The sequence below is a fragment of the Bidens hawaiensis genome, unplaced genomic scaffold (assembly GCF_021521415.1).
Source record: "Bidens hawaiensis isolate Kalapana, Puna unplaced genomic scaffold, B.hawaiensis_p1.1 tig00019791_1, whole genome shotgun sequence".
NCBI lineage: Eukaryota > Viridiplantae > Streptophyta > Magnoliopsida > Asterales > Asteraceae > Bidens > Bidens hawaiensis.
This window is the reverse complement of record NW_027493002.1, coordinates 157,158-177,024: the sequence shown is the minus strand read 5'-3', so window position 1 is coordinate 177,024 and position 19,867 is coordinate 157,158. Positions and strand designations below refer to the sequence as shown.

The 19,867-nt window shown below is 40.1% G+C and overlaps 1 pseudogene across 1 annotated transcript; it reads left to right on the top strand.

The window, feature by feature from the left end:
• Window positions 1-8,728: 8,728 nt before the first annotated feature.
• On the top strand, window positions 8,729-11,643 carry LOC143559220 (F-box/FBD/LRR-repeat protein At1g13570-like; annotated as a pseudogene). The gene is made up of 4 exons (XR_013139900.1): window positions 8,729-8,915; window positions 9,922-10,575; window positions 10,646-10,984; window positions 11,065-11,643. The product of XR_013139900.1 is annotated as an F-box/FBD/LRR-repeat protein At1g13570-like (transcript).
• The last annotated feature ends 8,224 nt before the right edge of the window (window positions 11,644-19,867 follow it).

Below are 19,867 nucleotides of genomic sequence, written 5' to 3'. Positions count from 1 at the left end.
GCTTTGCCCATCCGTTTGAGGATGATAAGCTGTACTCATATCAAGGCGAGTACCTAGAGCTCCTTGTAACGATCTCCAAAACCTTGATGTGAACCGACTATCTCTATCAGAAATGATGGACACTGGGACTCCATGTTTTGAAACTACTTCTCGAATATACAATCTGGCTAACTTTTCCATCTTATCGGTTTCCTTGATCGGCAGGAAGTGCGCTGACTTAGTTAGCCGATCTACAATAACCCAGATCGTGTCATAACCCCCAGGTGTCCTTGGCAGTTTGGTGATGAAGTCCATAGAGATTTGTTCCCACTTCCACATGGGAATTTCTGGCTGCTGAAGTAACCCCGACGGCTTCTGATATTCAGCCTTTACCTTTGAACACGTCAGGCACTTACTGACATACGTCGCGATGGCGCCTTTAAGATTGGGCCACCAATACAGCGTTTTAACATCTTGGTACATCTTGTCTGCGCCAGGATGTACGGAATACCGCGTCTTGTGAGCTTCGTTCAATACCTGTTCGCGCAATCCTCTCTTGAGAGGGACCCATATGCGGTTAGCGAAATATAGATTGCCGTTCTCTTTCAGTTCCAAATTCTTAACCATACCCCCAAGGCATTCGTTTTTAACAAACTCTGGTTTCAAGGCTTCTTGCTGAGCGTCTCGGATGCGGGTAGAGAGATCTGCGTGAATGGTCAACCTTAGAGCCTTGACTCGTAGCGTTTTTATTCGCTCCTTCCTACTTAGCGCGTCTGCTACCACATTCGCCTTTCCAGGGTGGTACTTGATTTCACAATCATAATCGTTCAACAATTCAACCCATCTTCGTTGCCTCATGTTTAAATCCTTTTGATCAAATATATGTTGAAGGCTCTTGTGATCCGTAAAGATTACACACTTTGTACCATAGAGGTAATGGCGCCAAATCTTTAGCGCGAAGACAACCGCTCCAAGTTCTAAATCATGCGTTGTGTAGTTCTTTTCATTGGTCTTGAGTTGGCGCGAGGCATACGCTATGACTTTGTCTCGCTGCATAAGGACACATCCGAGTCCTTGATGTGAAGCGTCGCAGTAAACGACGATGTCATCCGTCCCCTCGGGCAGAGACAAAATTGGCGCACTACATAACTTCTGTTTCAACATTTGAAATGCTGTTTCCTGATTTTCGCCCCAAACAAACTTCTTGTCTTTCTGAGTTAGCGCGGTCAGAGGTAGAGCTATTTTGGAGAAGTTCTCAATGAAGCGTCGATAGTAGCCAGCTAGCCCTAGGAATTGCCTCACCTCAGTTGGGGTTTTTGGCGCTTCCCAGTTTTCGATGGCCTTGACTTTAGAAGGATCAACGTGTATTCCTTTCTCGTTTACAACGTGACCGAGAAAATGAACTTCTCTAAGCCAAAACTCACATTTGGAAAACTTCGCATACAACTTTTCTTTCCTCAACAATTCCAAAATCAATCTCAGGTGTTGCTCATGCTCGGCCTTGGTCCGAGAGTAAATCAGAATATCATCTATAAACACAATCACAAACTTGTCCAAGTATGGTTTGCACACGCGGTTCATCAGATCCATGAATACAGCCGGCGCATTAGTTAGCCCGAAAGGCATCACTAAGAACTCATAATGGCCGTATCTAGTTCGGAAGGCTGTTTTCGGCACATCTTCCTCATGGACCCTAAGTTGGTGGTATCCGGACCGTAGATCTATTTTCGAATAATAACTGGATCCCTGCAACTGGTCAAATAAGTCGTCAATCCTCGGTAAAGGGTACCGATTCTTGACTGTCAGCTTGTTCAGCTCCCTGTAGTCAATACACATCCGGAAGGAACCATCCTTCTTCTTAACAAACAGTACTGGAGCTCCCCAAGGTGAAAAGCTTGGGCGTATGAAACCCTTATCCAATAGTTCCTGTAACTGATTGGATAGCTCTTGCATCTCAGATGGAGCTAATCGATAAGGCGCTCGAGCTACTGGCGCAGCTCCTGGGACTAAATCAATACGAAATTCTACTTGTCGCGGCTGCGGCAATCCGGGCAAATCTTCAGGAAAAACTTCTGGAAATTCACGCACTACTGGTAAGTCTTCAATTCTTCGCTCATCACCTTTCTTCTCTACTACATGCGCCAGGAAGGCGTAGCACCCTTTCCTTAGGCACTTACGCGCCTTTAGGCACGAAATCAGTTTCGTCGCAACTCCCCTTCTTTCCCCTTGAATTACCAAGGTTTCTCCGTTCAACAGTGGGATCCGAACCTGCTTCTCATGGCAAATAACTTCCGCGTGGTTCTCGACTAACCAATCCATACCTACCACAATGTCAAAACTTCCCAAGTCTATTGGCAACAAGTTAATATTGAACCCGTGACCTCCCATGACTATTACACATTCTTCAGTTCTTTCGTTCGCGCATAACTGCCTACCATTGGCTAGTTCTATAGTATAAGGCGTGTCTAGCCTACTGGTTGCTAAGCCTAGGGAGTTTTTAAACTCAGCAGATATAAAACTTAGGTCAGCGCCAGTATCAAATAAGACAGATGCAAAATGGCCGTTAAGCAAAAACGTACCGGTTACCACATTCGGCTCTTCTTTAGCTTCGCCTGCGCCGATCACAAAAGCTCTCCCGCGAGCTTGGTTCCCCTTTTGCGGGCAATCCCGACTAAAATGCCCTGGCTTTCCGCATGCGTAGCAGTTGTCACTGGCTCCAGCTTCTCTGACACGGCAATTCATCGTCTTGTGCCCTGGTCTGCCACATTTGGCACATTCGATTCTTGCGCATTCACCCTCGTGGTGGTACTTGCATTTGTTGCACCATGGGCGAGGCCCGCTGTATCCTTTTCGTGGTGGCTCCGCGGCCTGAATCGCGTAAACCCTTGCGCTTTCCTGCTTCTTGAACGGTGGCTGCTTGGAGTCGGACCCTCGGTGGTGAGAGTTCCATTTCCTCTTGGGATCAGAGGTTCGCTGCTCGGTTCCGCGCGTAGTTAATATACCCGCACGGACCGTATCCCTTGTAAGGGTGATGGCCCGCGCTACCGCCTCATCAAAGGTTGGAGGCGCTGCGGCGTTGAGCGGAACCCTAACAACAGGAGGTAACCCAAAAATATACCTCTCGATCTTCTTTTCCTCCGTGTTTGCCATATCTGGCACCAACTGGCAAAGTTCGTTGAACCGGTTGTTGTAGGCGTCGATATCCGTTCCTACCATGGTGTGGTTCCAGAATTCCTGTTGTAGGCTCTGGATTTCTGCGCGAGAGCAGAACTTTCTCATCAACATCTCCTTCAGTTCTTCCCAGGTCTTGTGGAGAGCAACTTCTCGCCCCAATGTTTTCGTTTGAAGCTTCCACCAAGACGAAGCTGCTTCCTGGAACATGCAGGTCGCGTAAAGGACCTTCTGGTTCTCACTACATCCGCTAATGGAGAGAACTGTCTCCATCTTGTCAATCCAGTTGTAGAGCCCAATGGCCCCTTCGGTTCCCTTGAATGGCCAAGGCTTACAGGCCATGAATGTCTTATAGGAGCATCCTTTGTCCAAGGCTCCTGATTCGGGATCTGGGGTCTCATTCTGACGACCCTGACTTGATTCGGCCTTGCTGGCCTCATGAGTCGCAATCGCCTGCGCGATTATTTCCGCGAGTTCCTCGGGTGTCATGGTAATTCCTTTGGCTTTAGTTGGAGGCATTCTCGCTTTAAAAGAGTGGAAATATATTAAACTTAGCGCATGTACTCTGAGCACATAATGTTATCATTATTTACTAGACAGTGTGACCCGTGTTCCTAAGTGTGTGTATAGTTTCTTTTGAAAATATTTTTTTTTTGAAAAATATTTCATGCGATTCCCCAACGGTTATAGTCTAGGTTAAAACTTCTTTTCCTAGTTCGCTATAACCAGTGCTCTGATACCAATCTGTCACACCCGGCCCTGAGCGGCGGAAACAGCCGGGCGCGCGCGAGTGGGGATTGATAATTAAGCACGGGCCATTGCAAACATTCAAAGATTTTCATTGCGCATGAATTGTTTAATACAATACATTACATTGTTTAAAAATTACATAAAAACATCCAAGTATAAAACTGTTGAAGATTTCCAAGCCATATCCCCTTGCGCGGCGGGAACAACCACGCGCATAGAAGGGATAGAACTAAAATCTTCCAAAAAAGCTAGTTTAGATGTTCAGCGTGAGGTGCTCTAAGTGTGACTCCATGCGCTACCTAATTATCTCCTGAAAGACACGTAAAAACATTTGAATCAGTATAAACTGAGTGAGTTCACAAGTTTTAGTAACTTGATAAATCGTATTGCATCATAATCATTCTGAAACATAATTCTGGTAGCATCATTAAAACACATGCTTGGTAAAACATAGTTCTATCAACATATTCTGATAAAATCGTTCCGCGGTTTACGCGCGAACATTTCTGGGAACTGTGCTCGTCTATGCAAAGTGGCGCTGCCACTACGAGCTAAAATAAGTAATACCGTCCCGCGGGTTACGCGCGAACGTTTCAGGAAAATGTGCTCGTCCATGCAAAGTGGCACTGCCACTACGAGCTAATCAATAATTCCGTCCCGCGGGTTACGCGCGGACGTTGTGCCGGAAAACAAGGCGCTCGTCCATGCAAAGAGGCGCGACCCCTACGAGCGGGCTCAAACCCATAGTACTGCCCCATGACCATACTAGGCACTCGTCCATGCAAAGAGGTGCGACCCCTACGAGTGGGTGGATCAAACCAGCAGTCCCTACCCTTAGAGTTCCAATGGTAAAGTGATCACTTACTCGAGTTCTAGCGCACATACATCGAAAACCTTAGATAACCGTTCGCATTGCTCATCATGAAATATAATTTAAACACATAATCGCTTGCATAGCTTGTAAGTATACCATGATAAAACATTATTTAGGTACGTGTCCCTCGCCCCGAAAACAGTTTAAAATAGTGAAAATAGTAAAAATAGGGGCTGTGAGACTCACCTGAGGTTCTTGTTAAGGGATTAATCGAGATTCGGGTTTTCTTGGTGTTGGCCTCGGAATCGAAGGTCTAGAATACGATTAAATAACAAGAAGTATATGTATTAAGATCAATAAACGGGAGAACATAAGGGTTGGAAAGTAGATCTCAGGGTTATATTCTCGGCTTACCTAGTAACAGGATCGGAAATGAAAACAACGGATGCTTGGGAGAGGATTAGTGCAAGTTTGTAGTTCTTTGAAGTGTGTTTTGGGTGATAATTTAGGTTACAAATTTATAGGCAAACTCAAGGGAACACAATCCCTTGCTTTAGGGGATTGAAATCTTTTCATATCTAAATGTAATGATGATAAAGTATGGAAGTTATTATTATTTACTTAAGAGTGGAGTGGTGGATAAAAGATTTTGATTTGATTTGGACAGAACATGCAGGTCTGGGGTTGGTGAGAATAGGGTGGCTGACAGTTGACTTTTCATGCTACAGTGTGCTTTTTCAGGTACTTTTGTCAGTGTACAGTAAAAAGTGGAAAATCTCTGAAACACGCTACTGTTTCCTTTCGGGCGGGAGTAATCTCCTTATAACTGGAGAATAGACTAAGTGTTCTGTGCGCATCACTTTGTGCGCATAGCTTTCTGCGTGAAGGACATTTCTTTGCTGCGGGTAGGTGCGTAACCTTCTCGCAGTTAGGGACATTGAGTTTCATTTGTAGATTCTCCAGGGGGTCTTGGTATTTCAACATAGTGATCAGTCATGTTGAAGTCAATTCCATCTTGGAGCTTCAGACAAACTAGCTCTCAATGTTCCCGCCATGCGGGGAGGTTAGTTCCCTTCCGCACGCGCATAAACGATTTAGGATGCACCCGCCTTAGCATCATGCGGGATGGTCAACCCATAGACAACATAACGTTAAGTTACATGAAAACATAAAGCCAAAACATTCACGCATGGCGCATATAACATATGCTCACGCTGGTTCTTAACATGGTGCGCTCGCGCAGGGCGCACATAACAGATGCACGCGCTGACTAACATGGCGCGCTCGCGCAGGGCGCACATAACAAATGCACGCGCTGACTAATATGGCGCGCTTAATATTCACAATCACCTAATTATTAGGTTGATTACTTAGTTTAAGGGGTTGGGAGTTTACCGGGTGTCACACCTCGAAACTCTCGTGGACAATTCCTCCATTCAATATGTGTACAATCGATGCTACCAAGTATCCCTGGAAAATGCCATCTAGCCTCATGCGCGGCGTAAAGGCGTATAATGTCGTGTCTTGTTGGTTTTCGTAGAAACTCTTTGCCATACAATTTAATAATCGCGTTACAAAAGAATTGTAGACATTCACGTGAAGTTCTCTCAGACATTTGTAAGTATTCATCGAATTGGTCGGGTGGGTTACCTGTCGCTAATTGACGAATAGCGGATGTGCATTTTTGAAGCGCCGTAAAACTTCGCTTGCCCCTCGCGTCGTAAGATTCTTGAAACCATTCTTCGTTTGCTTCAACGTTGGCTACAATCTTTATAAATAAAGATTCCGGCAAACGAAAGCGTTCTCTAAACGTCTTGTCATTGTATTTCGGCTCCTCCACAAAATAGTCGTTCATTAGCACTTCGTGGGCATGTATATGATCACGATCCACCATTTTTTTCTTTGGACGGCTCGGGCCTTCAAGTTCGTTATATAACAACGGGAACCATTCGAGAATGTCATCGTCCTAAGACGTAGAGCTATCGGTGTCTAAGGGAACCAAGTTGTTCGAAAATTCCATATTTTTTTGTTGTGAATGAAGTGGAAAATTGAGAGTGTTTTGAGTTGGATTTGGTTTTGAGTTGGATTGAAATGGTTGTTTATGTATTATTTATATTGTCTAGTTTTTTTTTTAAATCCCCCCCCCTCCAAAGTTCCAATTTTCTCGAAATTCTCCCCACTCACCGCGTGATGGCCATCACGCACAAACCCCCATCACACTAGATGGGGGCACTGGCGGCGGTGTGCTTGAGGCCATCATGCTAGATAGCCTTCCACCACGCTCCACCCCATCCCCTCTTATGGTGATGGACTTATAATTGGCTTAATTTATAAAACGTGCTGTACTAATTGGGTAAAATTTATATATGTTATTTTTTATAACTAACTTATTGGTTTAGTTTTGTTTGTATTATATTTATAACTAACTTATTGGTTTAGTTTTCTTTGTCGTTGATTTTAAGCAACTGGTATCTAAACAATGAACCTAAGTGCCCTCAGTTAGTTACTATAATCACCCAATTTATAACACGTTTAATATGTGTTCACACATCCAAACATAATTTTATTCAAGACCATAAATAAAGTCAGCATAATTCGTCCATTCACATCATACTCTAAGCTAATACAATCTGATCATATGAAACATCACATCAACCGACGTATGAGCGAAATAAACAAAACATCAAGTTAGGAAAATTAATCAATAGATGTGATGAAATTTGAATCGATTGCACACTCAATCATTTGCGTGGTTAACCTATGTCTAGAGGTTGATGATAAAAGGGCATGTTAAAGCGTTACGTAAGTAGTGTGCCTTTAACTAATCTACCTTTTAACAACTATATAGTGGTTTTAACTAAACTTTATATTAAAGAAGAAAAAAGGCGAAAATATATGATTGATTGGTTTGTAAATGACCCCAACTCATTAGACTCTCACACCCACCAACCTACCACTGCTCAAGCCAATGGCACCCTCTAGTTATGAAGCGCATGAATAGAAGAGATGGGGCATGGGGGTGGTCCCACCACCTATGGTTTTATACGAGTATCACAACTTCAATTGATATAAAGAAATTTCGAAATTAGGGATGAGTGGGTACCGGTATCGAAAATACCGGTACCGATTTTTCCAATTTTTTGGTACCTGTATTGAAGGTAAAATTCGAAAATACCGGTACTATACTTGTACAAAATAACTCAAAATTTGGTGCGATTCAGAACCAACAATACCGAATTAATACCGATTTCAATAACAGTACTAGTGCCCGTTTTGCTCATCCACATTTGAAATTTACATGCTCCAATATGAATGCATGTAACCATTTGGGGATAATGATGTAATAAACACTATTTCACTATAGGAGTTTTAATCAGTTAGGGTTTTGCTTTTCTCATTTCAAATATATTTTTTTGGTAAAAATTGACAACCAAACCGAATTTAAAGTTGGAAAAACCGAAACGAAAAACCAAATTTAACAAGATGGTATTCATCAATTCGGATTCCAGATTTCTAGGTTCAGTGTCATTGGTTTTGTAAGACTCTAAATGATTAAATTTTATACAAATAGAAGAACCAACAGCCCAATACATATAATCATGGTTCTCAGTTTTTATTTATTCAAGCTCTTTTTTTAACAACAAATAATCAGACACTAGGGATCACCCAACCCACAATTGAGAAAACACCCTGATTTAACCAGCAACATATTATATACTAGAATCCACGACCTTTTATAAGAAAAGGAAAGTCATGAGAGTCACTACTAGACCAACTGGTCTTTTGATACCCATTTGAGCTTCTAAAACTGAAAACTAAGTGAAACCGATTATGCTTTAAACAAGTATATAAAAATTCGAAATAGACTTAAATGTAAAACTAAAAATAAACTAGAAATACTAACATTGTAAAACTTAAAAAAAAAATAAAAAATCAATAATAAATAAAGAGAAAATGTAACAGAACAAATTAAATTAAAATTTAAAAGAAACATGGATTCATTTCATTTTTTCATCCGAAACCAAAATACCGGAAGAGATTGATGGCTAGGGTTACACACACACAATGATCATCATTCGTCAATAATCCAATCTGTGTTAATTATTACTTTTACTGTAATAATCGCAAACGACGAACTGGCTTATGTCAACTTCAATTTGGAGCGCTTCCACCATTCAAACCCTAGTTTATGGTATCATCAGTTTTTTTCAATTTAGCATCTAGTAATCTGTGTTGAAATTGAAATCATTTGATAGACTATAATTACAATTATATATACAGGAGTTTTATGTTGAATTAATAATAGTAGTAATAATAACCTTTTTGTACTGTAAAATGGTTATTGTAAGTTAATCATAAACATAGGTAGATCATTCAAAGTAACACTATAAATTTGAATGAGTGGAAGAAAATATGATTTAATGAACTTTATCTGTAAATCGTCTATTATTATGTTACGTTTGGCTTATTTTCTCCACGTCATGTAGGCATGTAAACAAACTGAAAGAATGCAAACCTACAATGAACATTTTACTAACATGAAGGAGCACAAACGAACTAAAACAAACAAGCATAATCGGACATAATAAAACAAACATAAACGAGCACAACGAGCATATTTGACCAAACATAACCAAGTGTGTGTGTGTGTACATACATATACAGACACATATATTTTATATGACCCCCTTTTATGTTTGTATCTATACATATATATTTAACTAGTTGCACATCTATTAAAAGTTAAACAAATGTAAATAAACGTAAATGAATGAACATAGGACGTTCATGAACATAAATGAATGAACAAAACATTTGTTCGTGTTTATTCGTTTAGTTAAATGAACCAAAATATTTTGTTCATGTTTGTTTGTTTATTAAATAAACGAACAAAAATGAACCTCTCACCGAACTGTTCACTAACAGTTCATGAATGCTCGGTTCGTTTACATGCGTGGTAAATGATTTTTTTAGTCTTAGACCAACTTTCACTTCTTCAGTACTGATGGAACAAAAAATAGCTTTAGATGAAAGCTAAACGCGTGTCTAAATTAAAGGCGTTGTTTACATGTAAAACCACTTGTTCAAATGGTTAATCATGTGTAGATAAACTTAGATGTGATTAGGACGTATTATGCTGCATTTGGCTTGTTTTCTCTCCGTGTGTAGTAAAAGTTGTTATATTAAATCGATTTGTATGTTTGCAGTATTGATCCAACAAAACATAGCTTGAGATGAAACCTAAATGTTTGTCTAAAGGTCAAAGATTGGATATAATCACCACACTTCCTCAAACCATAATAGAAACCATCCTATGTCTTTTGCCAGTTGAAGATGCGGCAAGGACAAGTATCCTCTCAAGGGAATGGAGGTACAAATGGACCACAATTCCTAAACTCGAGTTTCTTTATTCTACTGTTAAAATATCCGCTAAAGATATTGATGGGAAGCAATTATCTAGCTTAAAAATGGGAAGAGACGAGGATATAAACCGTAAACTTATTAATGCTATACACCAAGTTCTATTAATGCGCCAGGATCCAATACACGAGTTCTCCCTTTCAATCGAAACAAAGCTTAACTTTGAAGTTGATCAAATAATACTTAGTTTGTCTAGGAACCATGCTGTCAAGATATTAACACTAGACTTGCAGGACCCTCTCTTACGTAGTTTACCCTTATCCGTCTTCTTGCTGCATCACTTAACAGAGCTACATCTTAATTCCTGTGATTTTGACCATCAACCAACATACAGTGGATTTGGCAGTCTTACAAGCTTATCCTTGGACTGGGTAGGGTTGTCTAGAGAAACTCTTCTACATCTTTTATCTAATTGTCCTTCACTTAAGAGGTTGCGTTGGGTAAGTTCTTACTTGTATATTCATTCTCATGGGATATCAAAACTTATCTGAATATTCTAAGTCAATGCAGATGATGCTTAATGAACATTTTCGCGATGAGATATTCCCCAACATTATAGAGCTATTCAAGTGTTTACCTGTGATTGAACATCTGACTACTTGGGGTTATATCTTTCCGGTAATATTCATCCACATTACTACGTTATATGTAACTTTGGTTGTTAATTGTTGTTTTGGTCTATGGTTGAAGTGGATAATTCCGGAGTCGGTTCCACAAGAGCTTCCAACCCCAGTAATCCACCTCAAATACCTTTCTATCGAACAATTGAGTTTTGCTGACGGTTATGGATTTACTTTTCTTGGTATTATGATCAAATCCTCCCCGAACTTGGAGAAAATTAAGCTAGAGGTAAATGTTATAAGTCTATCTTGTATACTATTTATTTTTATTTTGATGCCAAGTTATACTAACACGAACTCTTGTCATAGGTTTTTGAAGATGATTACTATGAAGAGGTAGAGCCTGATGAATTGGGAGAATATTATGATATATTGAAAGAATTCGGATGTTAGGTTGGAGCATCTTAACGAACTGGAGTTTACAGGGTTCAGAAACTTTAAGCTTGAGATGGACTTTGTGAAGTTTATCTTGGCCAGGTCGCCCAATCTAAAGAAGGTGATATTGCAAGTCGATATGCATGATAAGTATAGAGAGTTGGAGATGACAAAAGTTCTCTTACGCGCCCCACGCGCATCACCAGTGGAAGTCATTGTTGACAATTGCGGTTAGATGACTCAATTTTGTCGAGTATTAATGTTAGATTTATGATGACTATTTTGTATTGCAACTTGTTCCTTTTTTATTTGAAGATATTTTCTAGTATGTTTGGCTGAAAACGAACCTGATGTTAAAGAGTCAGAAACCAACTATTTCGTTGCAGCCTTGTTAAGAAAATTGCAGGGACGTTCTAACTAACTCTGTTGTTGATGCATCATTTCATCATTTTTTCCTAGTTCGTGTCATAACAATGATCAATTGCTTGTTATAAAGAACAGTTCAACTAAAGAATGCGACCTTTGTATTCATATTTACTCTTAATAATACTAATAATACTAATACTAACAACAACAACAACAACATCATTGTATTCATCATTCAAAATCCATCGTTAGAGCTAGTTGCATCATTTGCAGGTTCATTGTTTGGTTTTTTCAACTTGCGCGTGCCAATCTATATTCAAACACGATTTCAGTCGATTATGAGGTGTTTCAATCAAATTTCAAATCCGTTTTTTTACATGATTGCCGAAGCAGGTGTCCGGCATCTAAAGTTCTGTTAATCACTAAGACATAGTTATGCTCCGATTCACAGGTCCAATTGCAATTTTTTCATACACAAAATTGGTTGTTCTTGCTGTTGGTTTGATTCTTGTTGATTCACAATGCTTAAAGAATTAAGGTTTCTATCATCTTTCTTTTATCAGAATGCATCAGATCATCGTTCCGTACCCAATTAATGAACCCGGCCCGAAGCTATGGGAACACCGATTAAGCAGTATCTAAATTACCAAGCTCGGCTAACAACAATAACTCGGTTAGACGGCCCATACTTGACAACGTACATGAATAAATCAGAAGATCTACTCATACCCATTTTCCCAGTATCATCTTTTACTCGATCACAAATATATGATCCAAATGCATCTCCTGCAAATCCAAATGTTATTTATACTATTAAATTTGTGTGGCTTGGAACCTTCTGCCAATCCCAATTTTGGTGAAAGAAGAATATTTGAAAAGCTTAAATAGTTGTTAAACCCGAATACCGATCACCTGACTTGAATCTACATGAACGATCATCGACATTGAGTCAGTATTCAAATAAGATGTTAACATCAAAAGGCCCCAACTGAAAAAAAAAAGAATAATGAAAAATGATAATAGGAAATATTTTGTTAAGAAAAGAAAAAAAAAACATAATTTGGTAAATATTTCTAAAATCATGCATTTTAGTAAATAGTTTTTTCCCTCCACTCATTTTGGTAAAAAAAACTCCACAAACACAACCAGTTTTAATCATGCAACTTTGAGAATCGTTTAAACACTTGTACGATTGATAGAGTTAGGGACTTAGGTCCTTATTCCAACATTTTAAATAAATAACTGTGAGAAGTGAAAACTGCGTATACATGTATACAACTAGCACATATAAAACCTTGTTAAACCATATAGGTTGTTCCACATTCCACGCGTTAGCTCGTCGTTGATTCCTTAATCGACTTAACAAACTATTAGGTGACCATCGGGTAGGGGTGTACACGGACCGGACTGAACCGGACGAGAGCATGTCCGTGTCCGTCCGTTAAGCTTTTGACGGACAAACGGACGGTTCATGAACACTCTACCGAACGAAAATTCATGTCCGTGTCCGTCCATTAAGAAATTGAGTTTGCCCGTGTCCGTCCGTTAATATTTTTAACGGACGTTAACGGACAATAATGAGCAAACGGACACTAATGAACATTAATGGACAAACAAACATGTGAACATTAATGGACAACGAACACAAATGAACAAATATAAACGGTTACATATTAACGCCAAGCATATATCTAAACAACTTCACATACAAATTAGGAATTACACCATATAACATTCAAATATACTTAACATTTAATATATTAACATAAAGTGGATTACTATAATACAAGAGACATCAAATATGTGTAGTAATATAAAAGTGTTATTAACAACACTAGAAATTCCGCAGTTAAATTACAATGCTGGATAGATATAAACACTAACGATACCTGTCGGACATTACCGGACGTAATCGGACGAACGTTACCTGACGTTCACGAACACTATCGAACGGACTTGACCCTTGTCCGTGTTCGTCCGTTAAGCTTACCGAACGAAATTTTTGTGTCCATGTCAGGTTCATTTATTAAACGGACGAGCATAAACGAACTTCTTGCCGAACGGACGCCCGGACGTCCGGTTCGCTTACAGCCCTACCATCGGGAGATTGCTAGTGGTGCTTCGCCCAATCCAATTCGTAGCGGACCGTCGGGAAATAGCTAGCGGTCCTTCGGGACCAAGTTTAGCGGTTTTATACTTTAGTCCCCGAACTTCAACTTTGTTTTAATGGTTGTTTGGTCCTTGAACTTCTAAACTTGGCATTTTTAGAACAAAATAATTTGGATGCTACAAGCTATTAGACGTTGGGCCGAGATCTTTTTTGTTGAATACCATACCCGTATTGTATTCACACTGATTTAGCCTATTCGGTAAATGCATCGGTACAAAGATTTTGTAATTTTGTTATTGCATGTATGAATAATTCAGTATTTTGTACCCGCTTGGAATATGTAGAGGTTTTAATGTGAACTTTCGTGTATGTCTAAAAATCATAGTCCAACCGGTACCCGTACCAATTTAGCCAATTTGGTACCCGTCTTGTCCCTACCAATTTAGTTTATTTGTTACGCGTGCCCATACCGGTACCAAGATCATTGGAGATATGACAAAAACAAAAACGTGCACTGTCACACCCCAACCTACGGCGGAAATATCGGGCGTGAACTGATTGCCACAGCTCACAAGGTTACTATCATGAAATTATAAAGCGTCAATATCTAATTAATTTATTGATTATCAACCAACATTTAAATACAACAAAAATAAAGAGAATTACAAATACAAAACCAACTTTTCTTGTATATGTTTATTATCCTAAAGTCATCTCTACGTGAGCTTCAGTTCGATAAGCAATCCAAATCTATAACCTGCAAATGCGTACAAAATATATATTTGTTAACAACACATGTTGAGTGAGTAGATCACCAGTTTTGACACAACCAAAAATGGTAATATATAATGTTATAAATGAATATATATATATATATATATATATAAAAGTAGGCAAAACTGTTATCTGTGAGTATAAACAATGAAATCGTTAAGCAAGTAATGAGTGTCGGTGAAACCATTGCCAATGCGATCGGGCTCCGGCCACTACGACGGTCGTATGATCATACTATAATGAGATTATGTTGGACCTCTCCGAATGCGATTCAAGTAAGCAAGTAAGCAAATAGCAAGTAACAGACAGTCATTCAATTGATACACAACACAAAGATCACAGTTTGCGTTTGAGAAATAATAAGATAAACAATTTGATAAATGGTACGCAAGTGTCCCCAAAACATTTGAAAACAAGTAAAATAGGGGAGTGATTACTCACCTGATAAGAGGAATGAAATACAAATGAGGATGATGAGAGAAGTAAGCCCTTCGGGATATAGCGACAAGGATTCCTAGTTATATAGGATAATATAAATTAATTATAAATGATTTAACATAATTTAATCTTATGAGTTATTAACAAGTGAGATAATGCGTATAATAGATTTGGGATTTCGATGTTATTTGGGTTATGTTGTGATTAGAATGGTTATTAATTAAACGTTTGATTCCAACGGAATTGTTATTATGAAAACAATATCATTAGTCGTTATTTAAATTAAAAGAAATTGTTTGCTTCTTATATAATCTAAGTTATAATAATTAATTTAAATAAATATGAGTTACGATATACTATAAGAATAAACGTTTAGATACTTAGTTATAATAAGTTTGATGCTTTAGAATCTTTAACGAAAACCAAACCTTAAAATATAACTTGTAATATATTAAATAAGTTGATACTAACGTTAAAATATATATATTTATAATACAATATGTATTTTGGGGATATTTATCAAAAATCTAATTTTTTATAATTAATACGTTTAAAATACGATTGTTACAATTTTACAGAATGAAACATATATATAACATTAATAAAAACAAATTTATAAAGACGTTGACGACGAGTATACACCAAAAATGGTGTCGGGTTTTGATAGAGTAACATTAATATAGTATTATTATGAATATACTTATAATACAATATATATATATATATATATATATATATATATATATATATATATATATATATATATATATATATATATATATAGGAGATGGATCTTGCGAGAAGTGATTTTATAACGAGAAATGCGAGAAATAGATCTTGACCTTTGATCATGTGTAATCAATGGCCTATAATAAAAATGGCACTCTTGTAATAAGTGGCACTGAAGAAACACTAAATGACCCCGGCAGATTAAGGATAATCTTAGGGTTAAGTAGATGTTTCCCACGAGGGTTAGGTCCGGCAAAGATGGTTATTCTTCTCAACCTGCAAAACAGACACCGTAAGCTCGTCACTGAGAGGGGGGGGGGGTTCCTCCTTGTGACCACCCTCCGGCGTGAGAATCAGACTAGATTGCTCTGAATATAAGTGTATATTGAGAGAAATAGCTAGAGAGAAGATGATGACACCGTTCCAAGGTGTTGGAGTATTTATAGCCGAAGGTAGGTTTCCAAGCAGGTACGGCTCTGCCCCTTGGACCCTGCTAGGGGCTGCCGCCCCTAGACCCCGCTGCCAGGGGCGCTGCTTCCGGACCCCCGTTCGTTGTGGGTCATATAAAGATAGAAATACAACATGAGTAGTAGTAGTTAATTGATACGTGTAAATATTATACAGTTAGCCGTGCACAGCTCAAGAAGGGAATAACTATTAACGGAGAGCGTAACAGGATTCAGGTGAGTTTCTAGCCCCAATTATGTGTTATGCTTTCGGGGCTGTGTGTATACTCGATATGTTTGTTAATACGTTTATCCTAAGAGATAAGTGTATGCCTTATGTGAATGATGTGATATGTATGAATGATGGCTTGACGGTACGTGAACGATCTTCGGATATTGCACGTACTGTCAGGTTGTAACGCTAAGTATAAGGTAAGTATGATATGTATGCTTATGTGTATGAATGTGATAAAGTTAATAAAAGAAGGAAAGGATGGTTGTATGGTTACGAAGAGGGTACCGGGCCCTAATAATACTCGAGGTATGATGTATGGTTGTATGGTAACGAAGAGGGAATCGAACCCTACTAATATTCGAGAACTAGGGAACCGAACCCTACTAATATTCGAGGAAAGAGGGTACCGAGCCCTAATAATACTTGAGGAAAGAGGGTACCGAGCCCTAATAATACTCGAGGAAGGAGGGTACCGAGCCCTAATAATACTCGAGGAAGGAGGGTACCGAGCCCTAATAATACTCGAGGAATGTAGGGCGTAATGCTCTTTATAACGTAAGATATGAAAGTAAGTTAATACAAAAGAAAGTATGAAAGTATGAAAGTATGAATGAAAGAATATAAGTTTATGTGTATTGTATAGTGTATGATTAACTAGAACTCACTCAGCGTAGCTGACTTTTAGTATGCACGCAGGTGAGTAGGATGAGGCAGCTCGCTTGAGGAGACACGTGGCACTGAATAAGAGGCTGGCATCGGAAGACTCAAGACGTTTAAGTTTAATGTTTCGTTTATTTTGAAAGACAAAATGATGTTTTAAGACAAGACGTGTTTTGTTATGAAATGTTTTATGAAAGCTTTTATATTCCGCGAATGTTTTAATTAACTCTGATATTTAGAACTGCGTTTATGAGTAAATCCAACACGAAAGTAGGGCTACCGGTAACGGGGCCTTACATGCGTGTTGTAGTACTTTTGCATTTGTCGCTTGTAGTTCTCTTCACGCGCTGCGGCTAAGTCTCTGCGCTTTTCGGTTAGCATAAGGTCTAACCGTCTTTCCGCATCATTGTCATCTGGCTGAGTTATGACTCTTGGTGAGGGTAGACCAATCTCGATTGGAACCATGGCTTCAGTGCCATAGGTGAGGCTGAACGGGGTTTCGGCCGTGTTTGCTTTTTTCATCGTTCTGTTTGCCCAAAGGACATGTGGAACTTCGTCCACCCAGCCGGATCTATGCTCCAAGAGTCTTTTCTTTATGCCGTCAACGATGCTCTTGTTTGCTCTTTCCACCTCACCATTACCCTGCGGGTGTGCCACTGAGGTAAATGTGTGGGTGATTTGAAGCTCTTTCAGCCACTTTTGTAGCTTCTGGTCAGCAAAGTTGGTGCCGTTATCGCTCACCAAATTCTGTGGAAGTCCAAAACGACAAATAATAAATTCCCAAATAAATTTTTTGATATGCTTTGCGGTTGTTTGGGCTAGGGGTTTTGCTTCTATCCACTTGGTGAAGTAGTCGATGGCTACCACTAGGAACTGAACGTTCCCTGCTGCTGTGGGAAATGGGCCTGTCACATCGATGGCCCACTTCTGGAATGGCCATGAAGAAGTGACTGGAACAAGTTCGTTCTTCGGGCGATGCGTGTTGGGTGCGTAAAGCTGGCAGGACCTACATTTTCTGATGTAGGCCAGCGCATCCGTGTGCATCCCCGGCCAAAAGTATCCTGCGTTGTTTAGCTTAGCTACAACTGCGCGTGGACCTGCGTGTACTCCACAGATGCATTCGTGTACTTTCCTTAGGAGGTAGTCGGCATCTTGGTCGTCAACGCATCTGAGGAGTGGACCAAGAAAATTACGCCTGTAAAGTATGTCATCAACAAGTTGATAGTTCAGTGATTTACAGCGTATCTTTCTTGCCTGTGTCTTTGACTCTGGTAGTACACCCGCTGCAAGGTAATTTATGATTGGTGTCATCCATGTTTCTGTGCCGGTTTGGATGACACAAATTTCCTTGTGCGGGACTGATGGTGCTCCAAGAAGTTCAACGCGGATGTCCTTTCCCAAGTGGGTGAAGGCTAACGATGCAAGCTTGCTTAACGCATCCGCAGATTTGTTTTCGCTTCTCTTGACGTGCACAACATTGCAATCGTTAAAATCGCGCATAAGGGTTTTTGCTTGTGCGAGGTACAGGGCCATTGTGTCGTTTACGGCCGTGTACGTCCCGTTAATCTGGCTGGCTACTAGCATGGAATCCACGTGGGCTTCCAAGTTTTTCACCCCCACCTTACGCGCAATTCTTAATCCGGCCAAGAATGCTTCGTACTCCGCTTCGTTATTCGTACTTGGGAAATCCAGCCGAATAGCGTAAGTGTATTCTTGGCCTGTTGGGTTAATTAGTTTCAACCCTGTGCCTGAACCTTCGTTGTTGGCTGCTCCATTAGTATAGAGTCGCCAGACATCGTTAATTGTGCTGGAGAGGGTTGAGCCTCTTCCTGGCACTCTTTTTTCCGTGATGCGGGGACTTCCGCAATAAAGTCGGCCAAGACATGGCCTTTTATGGCTGGTCTTGGCTTGTACTTTATCGCGTATTCCCCCAACTCAATTGCCCATTTGGCTAGGTGCCCCGACAATTCGGGTTTGCCTAGAACGTTTGCAAGTTTGAAGTTGGTGGGAATGGTGATTGGGTGACCTTGGAAATATCGTCTTAGCCTGCGTGAAGCCTGTACAAGCGCTAAGACTAATTTTTCCAGGGTAGAGTACCGGTTTTCCACGTCTGTTAAGACGCGGCTTACATAGTAGATGGGCATCTGGATGCCTTTTCGTTCTACTAGTAAGACTGCCCCGGTTGCTCTGTCTGTGGCGGAGAGGTAGAGAATTAATTCCTCCCCCACTTCTGGTGCTGTGAGCGTTGGGAGTTCGATCAAGCGTGACCGAATCTCTTGAAAAGCTGCTTCCGCTTCTGGTGTCCAGCGGAAGTGCGTTTTCTTCAAGCAATTTCTCAATGATGACACGAATGGGAACGACCTATCCGCATGGTTTGCCAAAAAGCGGCTAAGTGCAACTAGTCGTCCATTCAGTGTCTGAGCCTGTTTGATGGTAGTAGGTGATTCCATTTTCATAATGGCTTCGACCTTTTCAGGGTTCGCTTTAAAGCCATCTCTGGTAACGATGACTCCTAAGAACTTCCCTTCTTCCATCCCAAATGAACACTTGCTCGGGTTGAGCTTCATGTTTATTTTTCTGAGCGTGTTGAAAGTTTCTTCGATGTCTTTCAACATCGCTTCTGGCTCGAGGCTTTTGATGACCAAGTCATCCATGTAAACCTCTAAGTTCCTCTCGATCTGGGCATGAAACTCTTTGTCCATCAGGCGTTGGTATGTGGATCCGGCATTCTTTAGTCCGAATGGCATCATTTGGTAACAAAATGTGCCATCAGGCGTCCGAAATGCGGTTTTATCCTGATCGTCAACAGCCATGTGGATTTGATGGTATCCTTTATATGCATCAAGGAAACATTTAAGGCGAAACGGTGCTAATGAATCTACCTTAAGGTCAATTTCGGGTAACGGGTAACAATCCTTGGGGCATGCTTTGTTAGGTCTTTAAAATCTATGCACATGCGTCATTGTTTGTTGGATTTTG